At 40.5% G+C, this 16,958-nt stretch overlaps 1 pseudogene across 1 annotated transcript; it reads right to left on the minus strand.

Annotated features, from left to right (window-relative positions):
- Nucleotides 1–4,087: 4,087 nt before the first annotated feature.
- LOC311607025 (solute carrier family 25 member 3-like) lies at nucleotides 4,088–5,386 on the minus strand (annotated as a pseudogene). The gene has a single exon. The product of its transcript is annotated as a solute carrier family 25 member 3-like (transcript).
- Nucleotides 5,387–16,958: the final 11,572 nt, after the last annotated feature.

Consider the following 16,958-nt stretch of genomic DNA (forward strand, 5'->3'; position numbering starts at 1 on the left):
CTATGGTCTTTATGTGGATCCACCTTCCTGGGGTAGTGGTGATGCCTTAGCCAGGCTATTGACCCACCCAACTGGATTAACTCTTAAAGGAAGAGACAACTTCAAGTCTCCACCTGGAAATGGATCCCGCTCTTTACTGCAACATTTCCCTTTTGCAGCAGTAACTCTAAACTTAGGAGATATGCTGAAATTGGGGATTGATATACAACCCATTTTCACACACACATGAACCTAGAGATTCCATTCCAATGCTCTTCATCAGAAGGGATCTACGTTTGTGTGGCTGTTCTTGTCCTCATTCTTGGATTTAGTGTGTAAGCAGGGGTGCTTATTTAGGGCAAGATAAGAAACAGAACCCTGTTGTTCTTGGCCAGAGAAACAAGAACATTTCTGGAGTTGCTGGTTTTGGGGGTCCCTTTCCTTAAGGGAGGTTAAATATTTTCTAGCTCCTGTTCTCCTTATCCTCCCTCTCGGCTCCCCTACCACCCATCCCTCACCCCTGCCCCCCACTCCCAGCCCCCCAACCCCCGCTCCAAGAGATAACATTAACTGCTATCTAGGGATCTGGGGCGTCGATGTTTCTTTGGCTTCTTAGAGCTGGCTTGGGTCATTGGGTGTGGCAGTTGAGCTTGTCCTCCAGGGACAAATAATCCCATTTGTGTAACAGGCAGTTGTATTGAGGAAAATGAGTCCTTGACTGCTGTCTGCAAAAAAACCATCTGACGGAGAAGCAAAGGCAAGGGTTATCAGCTCTGCAAGCTTTAGGCTGAGCACCAGGAGAAGCCAGAACAAAGGACATTTTAAAAATGTTTCCTGCCCGCCGAGGTTTATGACTTGCCTCAAGATCTTTTCCTTGTCAAACTACTGCACCGTAAAAGTTGTAACACTTTTGATTTATCTTGGCATTGCCACAATACTGAGCATTATTCTTTTTAAGCATGGAAACTATGGTGGGGGTAAAAGTTTTTTTTTTTTTTACTTTATGAACTATTCAGTGAGTATGAACATTTTTGTTTGTTCTGTTTTGCTTTTTTTTTTTTTAGAGACAAGGTTTCTCTGTGTAGCCTTGGCTGACCTGGACCTTTTCAGTGCCAAAATCATAATGTCACATGTAGTGTTTCACGTGTTTTTCAGATGTGCAAAACACTTTCCTAAAAAAATAATATTATTATCACAGAAGGAATAGGTGTGCCATGAACCACAATTACCTGTTTTGAGAAACATAGAATTAGATAATTAACAGACTATCCATAACTATCACTCACTGAAAGTGTGAAGCAGAGTTAGACCACCCACTGTTCACTTTTAGCTTGAGAGACTGAATCTTTATTTTGCTCTAATTATATATGTGGCGGATTGAATAGGAATGGCCTCCATAGGCTCATCTATTTGAATGCCTGTTCCCAAGTTAGTGCGACTGTTTGGGAAGGATGAGGAGGTGTGGTCTTGTTGGAGGAGGTGCATCAATGGAGTTGAGCTTTGAGTTTTCAAAAGCCCCACACGAGGCCCAGTGTTTCTCTCTGTGTGTCTGCTTCCTGTAGATCAGATGTTAAGCTTTCAACTACTGCTGTAGTGCCTGTCTGTCAGGCCTGTCTACTTCCTGCCATGATGCTCATGGACTAACCCTCTGAAACTATAAGTAAGCCCTAATTAAATACCTTCTTTTATAAGAGATGCCTTAGTCATGGTGCCTCTTCACATTGATTGAATAGTAACTAAGGCAGTATGTAATGAACTCAGGAGGAAAATGGATTTCTACTCATATAAGCTTCCTCTTCTTCCTCCTCCAATGACCCAGCCATCATCAGTGGAGAAAAGGGTGGGAAGAAAAATGAAGTCAACAGCAATAGAGACCTGTGCAGGAAATCTTCCAAGAGTCAATTCTTTCTTTCTTACAGTAGTGGTGATATTTACAGGTCCTCATGAATTTATGGACACTTGGCTATGTTCATAGATGAAGGATTTTTTTAAAAAAAGGCATTTCACTTATATGTATATTTTGGGGATGACCATTTATCACAGGACAACCAACTGGTGAGCTTTTCTCTGGGAAGACCACCTCTCCTGCTCCCCGCTTTGTGCAGTTGCCTGTAGTTCTTTGTGTAGAGTTGGGGCCTTGTGGGTCTTTCCCCACCCAGTTTGGCATGTTCATTGGTGTTGTTATGTGATAAAACTTTCCCTGAGGAGATGCAACACACATGTCTACTCACCTCAGATAGAGAACCCATGACAGACCAAAGTGTGGATACCACCAAGGTCCAATTTGGTGAACCAATGAATTTTATTGGGTTACTTACAGGGATATGGGTAAAGAGTTACAGGAACAAAAAGGACTCAAAGACAGTTGCATCACCACGGCCTATATTCCACAATGGATGACAGCTCAAAAATGCTGGGAGACCTGGAACATATTGCAGCCTGCAGACAACTCAGCCAGGTAGAGTGTCCTTTCCAAGTGACTCTGGTCTAAACCTCTTCCAGGCAGCTTGGCTGTTTCCTCCTTCTGCCAGGAAGCTGGTCTCAGAGTTTTCTTTGTTGCTTTTCTCTTCTTAGACTCTTTGTTGCTGCTCAGCTCTGCCGTGGAAGAAGAAATCTCAGCTTTTTATTGCTCACTCTGGGCAAAGAGGGGACCTACTGAATCTGATCCATTTTCGGGACTTCCGGGAGTTATTTTGAGTTGTTTACTTTCCTGTTAAAGGAGTGTCCCTGCAGCATGGAATGTTTCAGTTCCTGGAGGAAACTGTTACCCAACAGGCATCTTAATTTTGCTCATATTTGGGTGATCACGTGGGTGGGACTTTGAATATAACTTCTGAAAGAAGGTCGAGAAGACTATATGGGAGGGATTGGAGGAAGGAAATGTAAAGAAGAAATGTTGTAATCAAATTTTAATTTCAAAACCAACCAAACAAAAATGGCATGTCTATTGCTGAGGATGGCATATGATTTGGACACAGATCTTGCTGTGGGATCCTGCTGGAATCTATCTAGAAATGCCCTTCATGAGGATTAGATCTTATAGGCTCCATCATAAAGGGTTATGCAAGTTGCTAAAGAGAAGGCACTATAAAGCCTATGAACCACAACAGTGACCATCTCAGTATGAATCCTTAAGAGTCTAATAGTGGCACTTATATCTCGGGGATAACCAATATCTGTGTAATTGGACTTAAGGCCCACTAAATAGAAAGTAGACCGTGCCTGGTATTGCAAACATAGACAACTAAATGTGGCTGGTGAGGTCATGGACCCAGGAAGGGACTGTATTACACTTCCCTAAACCAGTGTAATACCTGACTGCATTGTAGATAACTAATCCTTAAACCCACAGATGAATGAGCTCTTACTCCTCACCAAAGAAGCTTCTTCTTTTTTCAACAGCTGGAGACTGTTACCGAAATTCACAAATTTCTGGTCAAAATGCATAGAACAGCAAACCATGCTCCTTAAATCCAAATGGTTCATGTGCAGTACAATTCCTACATCTAAGGCTAAGGAAACACCATGGAAGAGAGAGACAGAAAGAGTCCCAAGTGCCACAGGACTAGCACGTCTGCTGTATATGACAGGAAAGCCTAACCCATGAAATCTTAACAATGTGGTCACCCAAAAAACAGGACCTACACAGTGACAACACTAACTGACATCCTAACAGGATGAGGGAACTATCACAAGGCCGCACCCCAAGATGAAGATCAATTAATGGCTGCTGAGAAAAGAAGAACCCGTTTCCAGAAAAGAGCACCTGGATAGGTTATCCATGCCCAAGTGGTCAGCCCTACACATGTGGACATATGAACAACACTAAATGACTCAGCAGGTTGCGTTTATACACGCACATATATGTAACAACAACAATTAAAGAAAAGGTTATAATCTGAAAAGGGAGTGTGGAGGCATGGGAGGAGATGGGGAAAGGGGGGTTGGAGATGATTCAAATACAGTGTTCATGTATAAAATTCTCAAAAAAAATTTAAAAAGGGCATTCGTCAAGATTGAGATATTTTCTGGTTCTCTGATGTGAAACATCTTTTGTTAGACAGCCTTTAAAAAAATGGTAACCCAAGTATTCCCTATTATCCTACATTGATGGTTGGCCCAGTACATCTCACACATGCTTAGTAGAATATCATAAAACAGAGATCTCTGCTGATTGCATTTTAAGAAAAATAATTACACTAGATACACTGTCAAATATATAAAGTTCCTTTGCACTTTCTTCAGCACCGATCAACAAGCGTGTTCAATCTGTGTTACTCTGATGCATCTACTCAGCTACCCCCAGTTTCTTCTTCAGAGACTCTGGCATCTCAGGTGGAGGAGGGCGAGGGAGCCTGAATTGGTCATCACAGAGTCGCTGATGAACCGCTGCAGTGCAGTCAGAGTGCCAACCATGATGATCTGGGCGATGAGTCCCTTCTACACACCTCTGAAGCCAAGTCTCTGCAGGACCTGAGACTCACTGCTGCCTTTCTCTTTATTCAGCACAGAGACCACAGAATCAGCCTGGTTAGAAACAACCGCACAGAAGACTCCAGCTGTGGAACCCGTCACAAATGTCACAACTAGTTGCTCTGCCTTTGTGCATTTACTCCAAGGCTAAGGAACGACAAACTTGACCAAGGCTTCAACACTGCGTTCAAAGCAGGAGAACTTCATCTTGGTATATGGGATCTGTCTCATCCACAGGGGAGCAACACCCTTGTAGAAAGCATTTACGCCTTCTTCTTTCTACATTTTGGGAACAGCTTCCTTCAATGTGTTGGCATAGCCAGGCTGGGTTTGAATTCGAACTTTAGCAGCTTCGCTAGGAGCCAGGACACTTCAGCAAAGAATTCAGCACTGGCAGAAGCAGCTAACTATAGTAATGTGTGCCACAGACAGGTATTTTCTTCATCAAGTATATTGCTATATAAAGTTTTGCTATAAAAGGCAAATTTGCAGAGCCCTTGCACGGAATAGCCAATCACAGTTGGGGCCTATCCTTTAGCCAAACCACAAACACTATCTTCTTTCAGTGTGATGGGGAAGCCATTAAATATTCACTAGTACTTCTGAGGGTCCACCTGCGTGAGGCATTTTACTAAGTCCAAGGGAACAACAGCAGTGTATGTCAGCCTACAACTTAAGACCCCACCAAAGCCACACAGTGCACAATACTTCATGGAGCCAAATTCATAACTGTACTCTTCCACTTCCTCGGCGGCCAGGTGACCGGAATGCTGGGGCGGGCGAGCCTGGGAGGCTGCGGGGACCCAACAGGCCATCGTACACCGGCTGCCGGTGTGGTGCGTTGAAGGGGTTCGCCTGCCCTAGGTGCGCCATGGAGGAGTACATCCTCCTAAGATGGCGAACATCCAACCGCTCGCTGGGCAAGACTGGAGCTCCAAGAAATAACTTTTAAAGTCCTTTATACGTCTCTGTCTTAGGTTCCTTTTCTGATGCTGTGATAAACACCATCAGCAAAAGGGTTTAAGAGCCAAACCAGGAACTCAAGGCAGAAGCCTGGAGGCAAGAAGTGAAACAGACGACAGAGGAATGGTGATGACTGACCTTCTCAGCTTGCCTTCTACATAGGTCAGGACCATCTGTGCATGGTTGGTATTCAGCCCACAGGAGCCTGGCCCTCCCTCATCAACCACTAGTCAAGAAAATGGCCACAACATACCCATAGACCAATGGGATAGAGGCAATTACTCTATCGAGGCTCCCTTTTCTCAGGTGACTCTCGCCAAGGAGACAAACTATCAAGCACACCAAAATGATGCTAATTACATAGTTTAAAAAAGCTTCTCATAATAATAAAAAAAGTTAAAAAAAATAAAAGGCTTCTCTTCTTGTCCAAAAACTCAAGCATACACAAAACACACTTTTTATTTTATTGTTTCTGCCACAGGGCATTGGGAATTTTCCAAAGTAATGAAACAAACAAAAATCACACACATAAACACACAGCAAAACAAAAATAAAAACAAAACAAAACAAAAAAACCCCCAAAACTCAAAAACAAAAAACAAACAAAAAAAACCTGGTTGTCTTTAAAATGGAAAAGTTATCTCATTAAATTATAGCATTAGTTTTGAAATTCATAAGCTTGGGGGAAAACCTTAAGGTATTAGCAGGTAGCTTTGAAAAGTATTTGTTTTATATTTTGGATATTTTGACTATGATATACATCAATAAAGTTCTGTTTTGGCCATATTTATATGAATTTTAAAGCGTTAAATGTCTTTTTCTATTTTTGGTTGTACCTCATTCCTGGAATGGAACTCCTAAAGTCTTTGTGAGGTCCAGAGTGGTAGATGTGTCTCACACAGAGATCTCAACTCTCTTAGAATTTCTTCAGTGTATTTCCAGCACTTGGGAAGGCAGAGGCAGGTGGATCTCTGTGAGTTCGAGGCCAGCCTGGTCTACAAAGTGAGTCTAGGACAGCCAAGGCTACACAGAGAAACCTTTTCTTGAAAAAAAAATTTTTTTTTCTTCAGTGGTGACTGCTTTTTGTTCTAAAGAGATGACTCTCATGGGGTTCTTCATGATTCCCAGCTACCAGAAGGACTCAGCTAAAATTAAAACTTGCACATTTCAGCCCTCTCTCCATATAAATTGTGTTAACCACTGTTAACAATTGATTACACCTTCATGATGAGGCCCTCATAAAAATCTCCAAGATGCAAGGTTTGGAATGCTTTTGGATTGCTTAACATGGGAGTAGCTTGGAGGTTGTTGTGCCTAGAGCTCTCCTGAACCTCTCTTCCATCTCACAACTTACCTAAATGCCTGGATGTGTGCTGGGTAAAGAATCAATAAATTAAGTATTTCTATGTGTTCTGTTTGTTTGTTTGTGTTTTTTGAGATAGGGTGTCTCTACATAGCCTTTGCTGTACTAGAACTCACTATGTAGACCAGGCTGGCCTTGAACTTGCAGAGATTCATTTGCCTCTGCCTTGAAAGGGTTGATTTCAGAGGTGTGTACCACCACACCTGGCCCTTTCTCTGTTGAAGCTGTCCTAGAAAAATTAATAGAGCTTTAAGTGAGGTGTGGGAGCCTCCAATTGATATCCAAGTTGGACTGAAGTTGTGGGAAAACAGACCTTCAAATGATGAGTCATTTTTGTGGGACTGAGATGCCCACTTGTGGGATTTGACTCAAATGCTAGATAGATCCTCTCAGAATGGAATGGAATTAGAGATCAGTTAGTTGGTGTCCACTGGGGCATTACTTGCTATATGGTGACAACTCTCCCCCACCACACCTTTTGGTGGGGGAGAGGGGAAGTATATCCATACTACTGTATAATAGAAATTCCTTTTTTTCCTGATATACAATTATAATGAAGAAAAACCTTCTGTTTATGTTTAAGAAAATATTTTAAAAACTCCTAAATATTCAAAAGCCCAAAATAACAGAAAGAGGAAAACATATTCCTTGAAACTATTACAAGATGTTGACCACACTTTTCTCTACCATATAACTTTTGAAATAAATATCAGATCTTTTATTTATTCCTCATAAAACCCTGCCAGGAAGCTGCTAAGACAAAGGAAGAGCCTGAGGTTCAAAAACTCTAACTAAAATTTGACCATAAAAACACAATTAGCAGGCTATAGGTCTACGATTCAAAAACGGGATCCTGAAGTTACTCACCCACAATTATCAATATATATTAGTGAACTTTTACAGCATGTCTTTATTTAAACCCTGGCACCAGTCTTTTGAAAATTAGAAGACTAACAATTATTCAAAGAGAGCAAGTAAAAGCCTTTCTCAATTCTGCCACCTCTCTAGAAGCATGCTCAAACAAAAAAATGAACAAACCCCTTACTACTTTTAAGCCTGCGCAGTGCAGGTCTACATTTTTATGCCTGTGACCATGGATACACTATCGTAAAAGCCTTATAAAAGTCAGAAGAATACAGAATGAGAAAACAGGATGTGAATCTCATTTCTGTGTCCTGATATTATTTAATGCACTTTTCTCCTCACATTTGTTGACGTATTTCATTGTTACTGGACTATGACGGGCACTTTCAATGATCACATTTTAAAATACAAGACAAGGGCAGCAGTTGGGCTGAATCTGGCTATGGGCCAGATTAATGAGGAACAGAGTTATCCTGTTGATTGGCTTGAAGATCAGCTGGGAAATAAGGCATAAAGAACATGGGATTTGCTACAGCTGTGGTAAAAGCTGACCCTGGGCAAGGATTGTGTGTTTGAACGTATTTTTTTTTTTTTTTTTTATGTTATGTGTTTCTTTTGATGTACCTTTGGCTTCCTGTGATAGCATCATCACTCTTATAGAAAGATAGTTATCTTTTCCATTATTTTTTGTGGACTGTCATGCTACCTTTCCCAACATAAAGTCACCAGTTATATTTTCCGTACATAGTTGGCTGTGGTTATTGTCTTCAGAGAATTTAAAGAAATGCCTTAGTAACCCAGAACTGTGTTCCAGACTTTGTGCTTAAGATATCATGTTAAAGCTGGTTGTTGGTGGTGCAAGTGGCACTTGGTAGGCAGAGGCACGTGGGTCTATATATGAGTTCAAGACCAGACTGATCTTCAGAGGGAGTTCCAGGACAGCAAAGGCTACACAAAGAAACTTTATCTCTAAAGACAGACCGACCAGCCAACCAACCGAAAAAGAAAAAGAAAAAACTGCAGAAAAGCCCAAGAAGTCTGCTTAGCAAACACCACCTATATGTAGTGGATATAAACTTGTTTTTGTTTTGATCCCAAGTGTGGGATGTGAACAGACTTGTGTGAGGGCGTGCGGTGTTTGTCTGCTAAAAGAGGAAGTGCCTCAAAGCAGAGGCTTGGCTTTTTGTTTTTTGCATCACTTTACATTGTTTGGCTTGGCTTTTTGTTTTTTGCATCACTTTACATTGTTTGGCTGTTCATTGCTCCACTTTGAAATGCTCCTGGAGAGAAATATTCTAGACTGTGCTTCAAGGTTCCTGGTTCTGGCTGATGCTCCAGGTTCCTGCTGCTGTGGTTGCAGTCCCTTTTGCTGCATTTCTGGTTTGCTGTTTAGTGAGCCTGCTGGAATCCAGATAATGAAGAGCGAAATCCACCCAAGGAACTGAGTCTAAAGAAGACTACATCTCCTGTCCCCATTAACCTCTTTTCTCTCTTATCTAGAGCAGGTGGGCTGGAAGGGAGGTATAGGCATTAAACAACCCCAAATAAAGTAGATTTGTAAAAGATCAAAGCCTACACTTAAATCTCTTTAGATTTATTTTATGTGTATTGGTATACATTTGTGTGAATATATGACATGTGTGATGTGTGTGTGCGTGTGCATGCTCACGTGTACACACAGCTGTGGAGACCAGGAAAGTGTATCAGATTACTCTGAAGATGGAGTTACAGGCACTGTAAGCTACTTGATTTGGGCACTGGGAACTCCAGCCTCTACTTACAACTGTCAATAAATTATTTATTTTAGGCATTGGGAATGATGTGATTAACATTGTCCTGCTTCTTCAAGGAGTTATATGAAGATGCCTAAAATGAATGGTATAAGTTTTATTTATCCAGTAATATTGTTTGTATGGCCCATACTTTCATGAGGTCTTTGTTTATTTCTTCATAAATTTCTGTAATGGAAAGATATTTCCTCTTCTTACTGTTTTCTAATATTTTTTGGTAGAAAGTTGAGAGAGGAAAGGCATTAAATATAAGATTTCAAGACACCATGGAGCTTTAAATGCACATGATTTACACTTTTGATTACATTTACCTTTATCAGATTGTGTGCTGTGTTTATTTTATGACCTAAAGGATTACACAAACAGTTTCTGAATGACCACCTTAATGCCTCCGCATCACAGAGAACCTGACCTTGGCACCAGACAGGTCAGGGCTACAATCCTGGTTTTGGCATTTACTAGATGTTAGAGAAGTTCTTGCCATCCCATGCCTCATTTTACCCTTCTGAAATATGCACATGATGGAAATATGCAGATGATGGTGGTTTCCCTGGATACACAGACAGACTGAGCTATACAAACCCAGCTCTCTGCAGGGGCATGGCAGGGGCTGCTGAGAGACAATACCTGCACCCCTCTGCCATGTACAGAGGAGTGGCTGGGCTGGATCCTAAAGGAAAAAGAGAGAGCCTTCCCCGAGTTTTGCTTTTCACCTGCTATTTTAGTAGTGTTAAAACACAAACACCTCACTGACTGCCTTTGCTGTTACCATGGTGATCCAGGTTCATTTTAGAAGGAGTGACGGGACAGATTGGTTTTGAGAATTGTGAAATCTCACACTCTAAATATAAGGAACTCACAATGACACTGACAATGGGAGCATGGGCAGAACTTCTGCCACCTCTCAGCAACACAGAAGCAGAAAACTCACGGTTAGCCTGGCATGCTGGTGGGTGCCGGGTCTGTAGGTTTATCAGCGAACAGCTGTGTGAGTGATAAGTCATAAGATTTCCATCAACTGTGAAGTTTCCTTCTCTTTTGGATTCTTTTTTATGCTTTACGTCTTCCCTGATGTTCTACTCATTTCTACCTTGACGGTTTGACACTTCTGCTCCTAGCTCAATAATTTTTACATTTACACACAAATATTTTTTTAATTTTATAAAATTTATTATAATGTACTCAGATTACATCCAGATTGTTATCCCCTCACTTGTATCTTCCTGTTCCTACCCCGCTCCCTCTTCCACCCTATTCCCCTCCCCTAGACCTCTGACAGAAGGGGAACTCTTCCTCCACCATATGACCACAGCCTATCAGGTCTCATCCGGATAGCCTACTTCCTCTTCTGTGTGCCACCTGGCCTTTCCACTGAGAGGAAGCGATCAAATTGAGGATACCAGAGTTCATGTCAGAGAAAGTTCCTGCTCTCCTTACAACCATAGAGAATGATCTGTCCGTTGGTTACATCTGAACAGGGGGTCAAGGGTTACTGCGTGCACTGCATGCAGTTGGTTGGTGCAACAGTTTGTGTACCTCCCCCACCCCCGTCCAGATCCGTCAGCCTTCGTGGTTTCCTTGTGGGGCTCCTGAACCCTCGGAGTTCTTCCATTTCCCAGTTCTTTCATACCACCTGGAGTCCAGCAGTGAATCCCAGCATCTGTCCCAATCCCCCTGCTGGCTAGAGTCTCTCAGAGGACATCTATGTTGGTCTAATACGCATTTATAAGTGGGAATATACCGTGAGTGTGTTTCTGGGTCTGGGTTACCTCATTCAGGATAATCCATCCATTTCCCTGCCAATTTTAAGATTTCCTTGTTCTTAATAGCTGAGTAGTATTCCATTGTGTAACTGTACCACAGTTTCTTTATCCATTCTTCAGCTGAGGGACATCTAGGTTGCTTACAGATTCTAACTATTACAAATAAAGCTGCTATGAGCAGAGTTGAGCAAATGTCCTTGTTGTACGATGGAGCATATTTCAGGTATATGACCAGGAGGAATGGTATAGCTGGGTCTTGAGGTAGCGCTATTCCTAATTTTTGAAGAAAGTGCCAGATTGATTTCCAAAGTGGTTGTAAAAGTTTGCACTCCCACTAGCAATGGAGGAATGTTCCCCTTTTTCCATATCCTCACCAGCATGTGATGGCATTTGATTTTTTTTTTTTAATCTAAGCCATTTGGATAGGTGTAAGATGGAAACTCAGAGCCATTTTAATTTGAGTTTCTCTGATGACTAAGGACATTGAGCATTTCTTTAAGTGTTTCTCAGCCATTCGATAGTTTTCTGTTGAGAATTCTTTGTTTAGCTCTGTACCCCATTTTTAAATTGGGCTATTTGGTTTGGTGTTGTTTGATTTTTTGAGTTCTTTATATATTTTGTGTCTTAGTCCTTTGTCAGATGTAGGGTTGGTGAAGATCTTCTCCCAATCTGTAGGCTGTTGGTTTGTTCTGTTGACAGTATGTGTCCTTTGCCTTACAGAAGCTTTTTGGTTTCATGAGGTCCCATTTCTTAATTGTTGATCTTAGAGCCTGAGCTGTTGAGCTCATAAGTTTTCTCCTGTGCCAATGAGCTCACAGCTCTTCCCCACTTTCTCTTCTAACAGATTAAGTGTGTCTGGTTTTTATGTTGAGGTCTTTAATCCACTTGCACTTTAGTTTTGTACATGGTGATAAATATGGGTCTATTTTTATTTTTCTACATGTAGACATCCAGTTTTACCAGCACCATTTGTTGAAGATGCTATCTTGTTTGCATCGTATGGCTTTGGCTTCTTTGTCAAAAATCAAATGTCCATAGGTATGTGGGTTTACTTACGAGTCTTCAATTTGATTCCATTGATGGACCAGACTATTTCTATTCTATTACCATGCTGTTTTTATTACTGTTGCTCTATAGTACAGCTTGAGATCAGGGATGGAGATTCCTCCAGAAGATCTTTCATCGTACAGGATTGTTGTGGCTATTTTATTTGTTTTCTTCCATATGAAGCAGAGAATTGATCTTTCTGGGTCTGTAATAATTGTGTATGTATATGTATGAATATGTAGATTGCTTTTGGCAAGATGGTCATTTTCACTATGTTGATCCTCTCACTGCACGAGCGTGGGAGATCTTTCCACCTTCTAATATCTTCTTTAATTTCCTTCTTCAGAGACTTTAAGTTTTTTCATACAAGTCTTTCACTTCCTTGGTTAGAGTCACACCAAGATACTTTATATTATTGGTGGCTATTGTGAAGGGTGTAGTGTCCCTAATTTCTTTCTCAGCCCATTTGTCATTTGCATACAGGAGGGCTACTGGCTTTTTTGAGTTCATTTTTTTAAAATCTAGCCACTTTGCTGAAGGTGTTTATGAGCTATAGGAGTTCTCTGGTGGAATTTTGGGGGTCACTTAGGCACACTATCCTATCATCTGCAAATACTTTGACTTTCTCCTTTCCTATGCAGATCCCCTTGACTGCCTTTTGATGTCTTATTGCTCTAGCTAGAACTTCAAATTCTATATTGAAGAAACATAGAGAGAGTGGGTAGCTTTGTCCAGTCCCTGATTTTAGTGGAATTTCTTTGAATTTCTCTCCATTTAATTTGATGTTGGCTATTTGGCTTGCTTTATATAACCTTTATTATGTTTAGGTCTGTGTCTTGTATCCCTGATCTTTCCAAGACTTTAAACATGAATGGGTGTTGAACTTTGTCAAATGCTTTTTCAGCATATAAGGAGATGATCATTTGTTTTTTCTTTCCATTTGTTTATGTGGTGGATTATATTGATGGCTTTCTGTATATTAAACCATCCCTGCATACCTGGGATGAAGCCTATCTGGTCATGGTGAATGATATCTTTGATGTGTTCTTGGATTCAATTTGTGAGTATTTTATTGAGATTTTTTGCATCAGTGTTCATAAGAGAAATTGGTCTGAAGTTCTCTTTCTTTGTTGGGTCTTTGTGAGGTTTAGGTATCAAGATGACTGTAGCCTCATAGAGTGAGTTTGGTAATGCTCCTTACATTTCTATTTTGTGGAGTAGTTTGAATAGTATCAGTATTAGCTCTTTTTGAAGGTTTGGTAGAGTTCTGCCCAAAACCATCTGGCCCTGGGAGTGTTTTGGTTGGGAGACTTTTGATGACTGCTTCTATTTCTGTTGGAAAAATAGGACTATTTAATTTGTTTACCTGAATTTGATTCAACTTTATCAAGTGGACTCTATCAAGAAAATTATGCATTTCATTTATATTTTCAAATTTTGTGGCATATAGGTTTTTGAAGTAAGACCTAATGATTCTGTTGTTATGTCTCCCTTTTCATTTCTGATTTTGTTGATTTGGAAAGTGTCTTTTAGTTGGTTTGGCAAAGAGTTTATTTATATTGTTGATTTTTTCAAAGAACCAGCTCTTGGTTTCATTGATTCTTTGATTGTTCTCTTTGTTTCTGATTTATTGATTTCAGTCCTGAGTTTCATTATTTCCAGCCTTCTACTCCTCTTGGGTGTTTCTGCTTCTTTTTTTCCCTAGGGCTTCCATATGTGTTGTTAAGTTGTCTGTATGAGATGCTTCCAATCTTTTTATGAAGGCACTTAGTGCTATGAACTTTCCTCTTACCACTGCTTTTGATGTATCCCATAAATTTGGGTATGTTGTACCTTCATTTTCATGGAATTTTAGGAAATCCCTAATTTCTTTCTTTCTTTATTCCCTGACCCAGTTGTCATTAAGTAAGACTTGTTCAGTTTACATGTGTGTTTAGGATTATTGTTATTTCTGTTGTTGTTGAGGTCCAGCTTTAGTCCATGGTGGTCTGCTAGTAGTCAAGGTATTACTTCAATCTTCTTGTGTTTGTTAAAGCCTGCTTTGTGCCCTACTATGTAATCAATTTTGGAGAAGGTTCTGTGAGGTGCTGAGAAGAAGGTATATTCCTTTGTGTTTGGGTGAAAAGTTCTATAGGTATCTGTCCATTTGATTCATGACATCTATTAATTTCATTATTTCTCAGTTTAGCTTCTGTTTCATTGACCTATCCTTTGGTGATAGGAGGGTGGGTGTTGAAGTCTCCCACTATTGATGTGTGGGGATTGATGACACAGAAATAATTTGATGGGTGGTAAACACAAGGATTCCTACAACACTGTTTAAGAAAATTTCAAACATGAAAAAGTAGGCTGTATTCATTGCCCAATTTCAATAAGCCTCAGCTCCTGGCTAACATATCCCCGTTCAATTTTACTATATATATATTTAAAATTACATTCTCTCAGAATTTCATAATCTATTTGGTGTGTGTTTTCATCATATGCATCAATCACTTCAAATTCTATTTCTTCTCCTCCCACTATACAAGTCCCCTTTCTATTTATATATCTTTTTTGTGACTTACTGAGTTTAATTTGGGTTGTTGTATGAACATGAGAGCCTATGTAAGTTACTAGAGGATGTGTCACTGAAAAATATCACCCTTTCTCCCTCAGTAATAATTAGGAGGCTTCTCCTAGGAGGGATAGGTTCTTAAGAGGTCCCATATATGATGGAGTATTAATGGGTCTAACACTGTGCAGACTCTGTGTGGGAAACTATGGCTGTTGTGATTTCATGACACATTGCCATATCACATCCAGGAGATCACATTTTACTCCTGCTTGTCTTCCAGTCATCACATTCTTTCTGCTCCATTTTCTGAGATGCTCTCTGGGCCTCGGGGAGGGTGATAGAGTGCTGTATAGGGCCAAGCACTCACCAGTCACGTATTGTTGGCACTTTGGCAGTTGTGATTCTCTGCATCAACTGTTGGCAACTGCAACACACCAAGGCAGAGAACAGCAGGTATAAACAGACATATTTAGAATACAGTTTGACATGTGTTCCTTCAGCAAAACCAAAAAACCAAAAACAAACAGTATATTTCCCCTCCCCTCAGGAATTATGTCTGACCTTCCCAGGCACTGGAGGTTTACAATTTAAGCCATGAATTCTTGTTTAGATGTAACCTTCAATTCCAACCAGAAAGCGGTTGGTTAGCCCCATAAAGTTCCTGTCATTACTGTACCACTTGGCACATACACCTGGCAGGCCAATACTGTGTGCACAGGGGTCACAGCTGGGCAAAGCCCTTTGATGAGTTTTCACAGGATTTCTCAGCTGTGTGCCTGCACAGCACCCAGCACTGTGAAAGCTCAGAAGAGGAGGTTTCTTTTTTTCTTTTTCTTTCTTTCTTTCAAGATTTTTTTTTTATTTACAACATATACAGTGTTCTGCCTACATGTAGGCCTGTACACCAGAAGAGGGCACCAGATCACATTATAGATGGTTGTGAGCCACCATGTGGTGGCTGGGAATTGAACTCAGGACCTCTGGAAGAGGAGACAGTGCTCGTAACCACTGAGCCATCTCTCCAGCCCCAGAAAAGGAAGTTTCCATCTCAGCTCCAGCTAGAGGTTTTTGTGTCCTGCACACAAAGGCATGGTGTCTTCAGCACTGGCATCTTAGTACTCAGCTCAGCAATAATCCAGTTGGGACTGGAATTCTCCTGATCCACAAACAAAGACGTATCATACACTGCGATACTGGCACTGGGACTTAATAAATTAATAAAATATAAAAAAAAGAAAAAAAAAAAGAACTCATAGCTCCTGGGAGCCACATTATCTTTCCATGCAGGATAACCTCCACTCATATATTTTAAAAATTATATTTTTAATTAGCTTATAAAGTAGAAATTCTTATAGCATTTTCATATCTCCTAAGTTTTTTTTTTAACCCTTCCTCTATCCCTTTGCACCATCTCCTGCCCTAATCTCTGATTAATTCTGAGTCTTCCCCGACCCTTTCACCACTGTGTTCTACAACGGCCCATTTTAATAAACTCCTACTCCTTCACAACCTCCTATGAGCTTCTGGGCCTCTACAGATACTCCAACTTAAGCTGAAAAATTCAAAACTTTGAAGACAAGCTCCTCATATGAGAGTTGATGCAAAATTTGTCTTTCTGGGCCGATGTTACTTCAGTAAGATATTTTCCAGTGCTAACCATTTTACTGTAAGTTTTGTGATTTCATTTTCCTTTACAGCTGAATAGAGTTTCAGTGTGTATATGTTTGTACCAAATTTCATTATCTGTTCATCAGCCGATGGACATCTAAGCTGATTCAGTCTTCTCTCTGTCGTGAATGGGATTTGCAATGAACACAGATTTGCAAATACCTCTGTATTAGACTGTAAAATAGATTGCCTATATGACTAGGAGTGGAATAATTAGGGCATATCATGGTTTTTTTTCTTTTTTCTTTTTGAGAAATCTCTACAACATGCTTCATACCAGCTGGCCTACTTTACACTCCCACCAACACTAAGTAAGAATTCTCCTTTCCAACATCCTGACAGAATTTGTTGTCATTTCTTCTTGATGACAGCCATTCCAGGGTGAGACTGAAACTCAGTGTGCTTTTAATTTGTATTTACCCCATGACTCAAGATGTTGAACCCTTTAAAACATGTTTATTAACCATTTGCATTTCCTCTTTTGAAGACTCTGT

This window comes from Acomys minous (genome assembly GCF_964271855.1).
Source record: "Acomys minous genome assembly, chromosome: 10".
In the NCBI taxonomy this organism is placed as follows: domain Eukaryota; kingdom Metazoa; phylum Chordata; class Mammalia; order Rodentia; family Muridae; genus Acomys; species Acomys minous.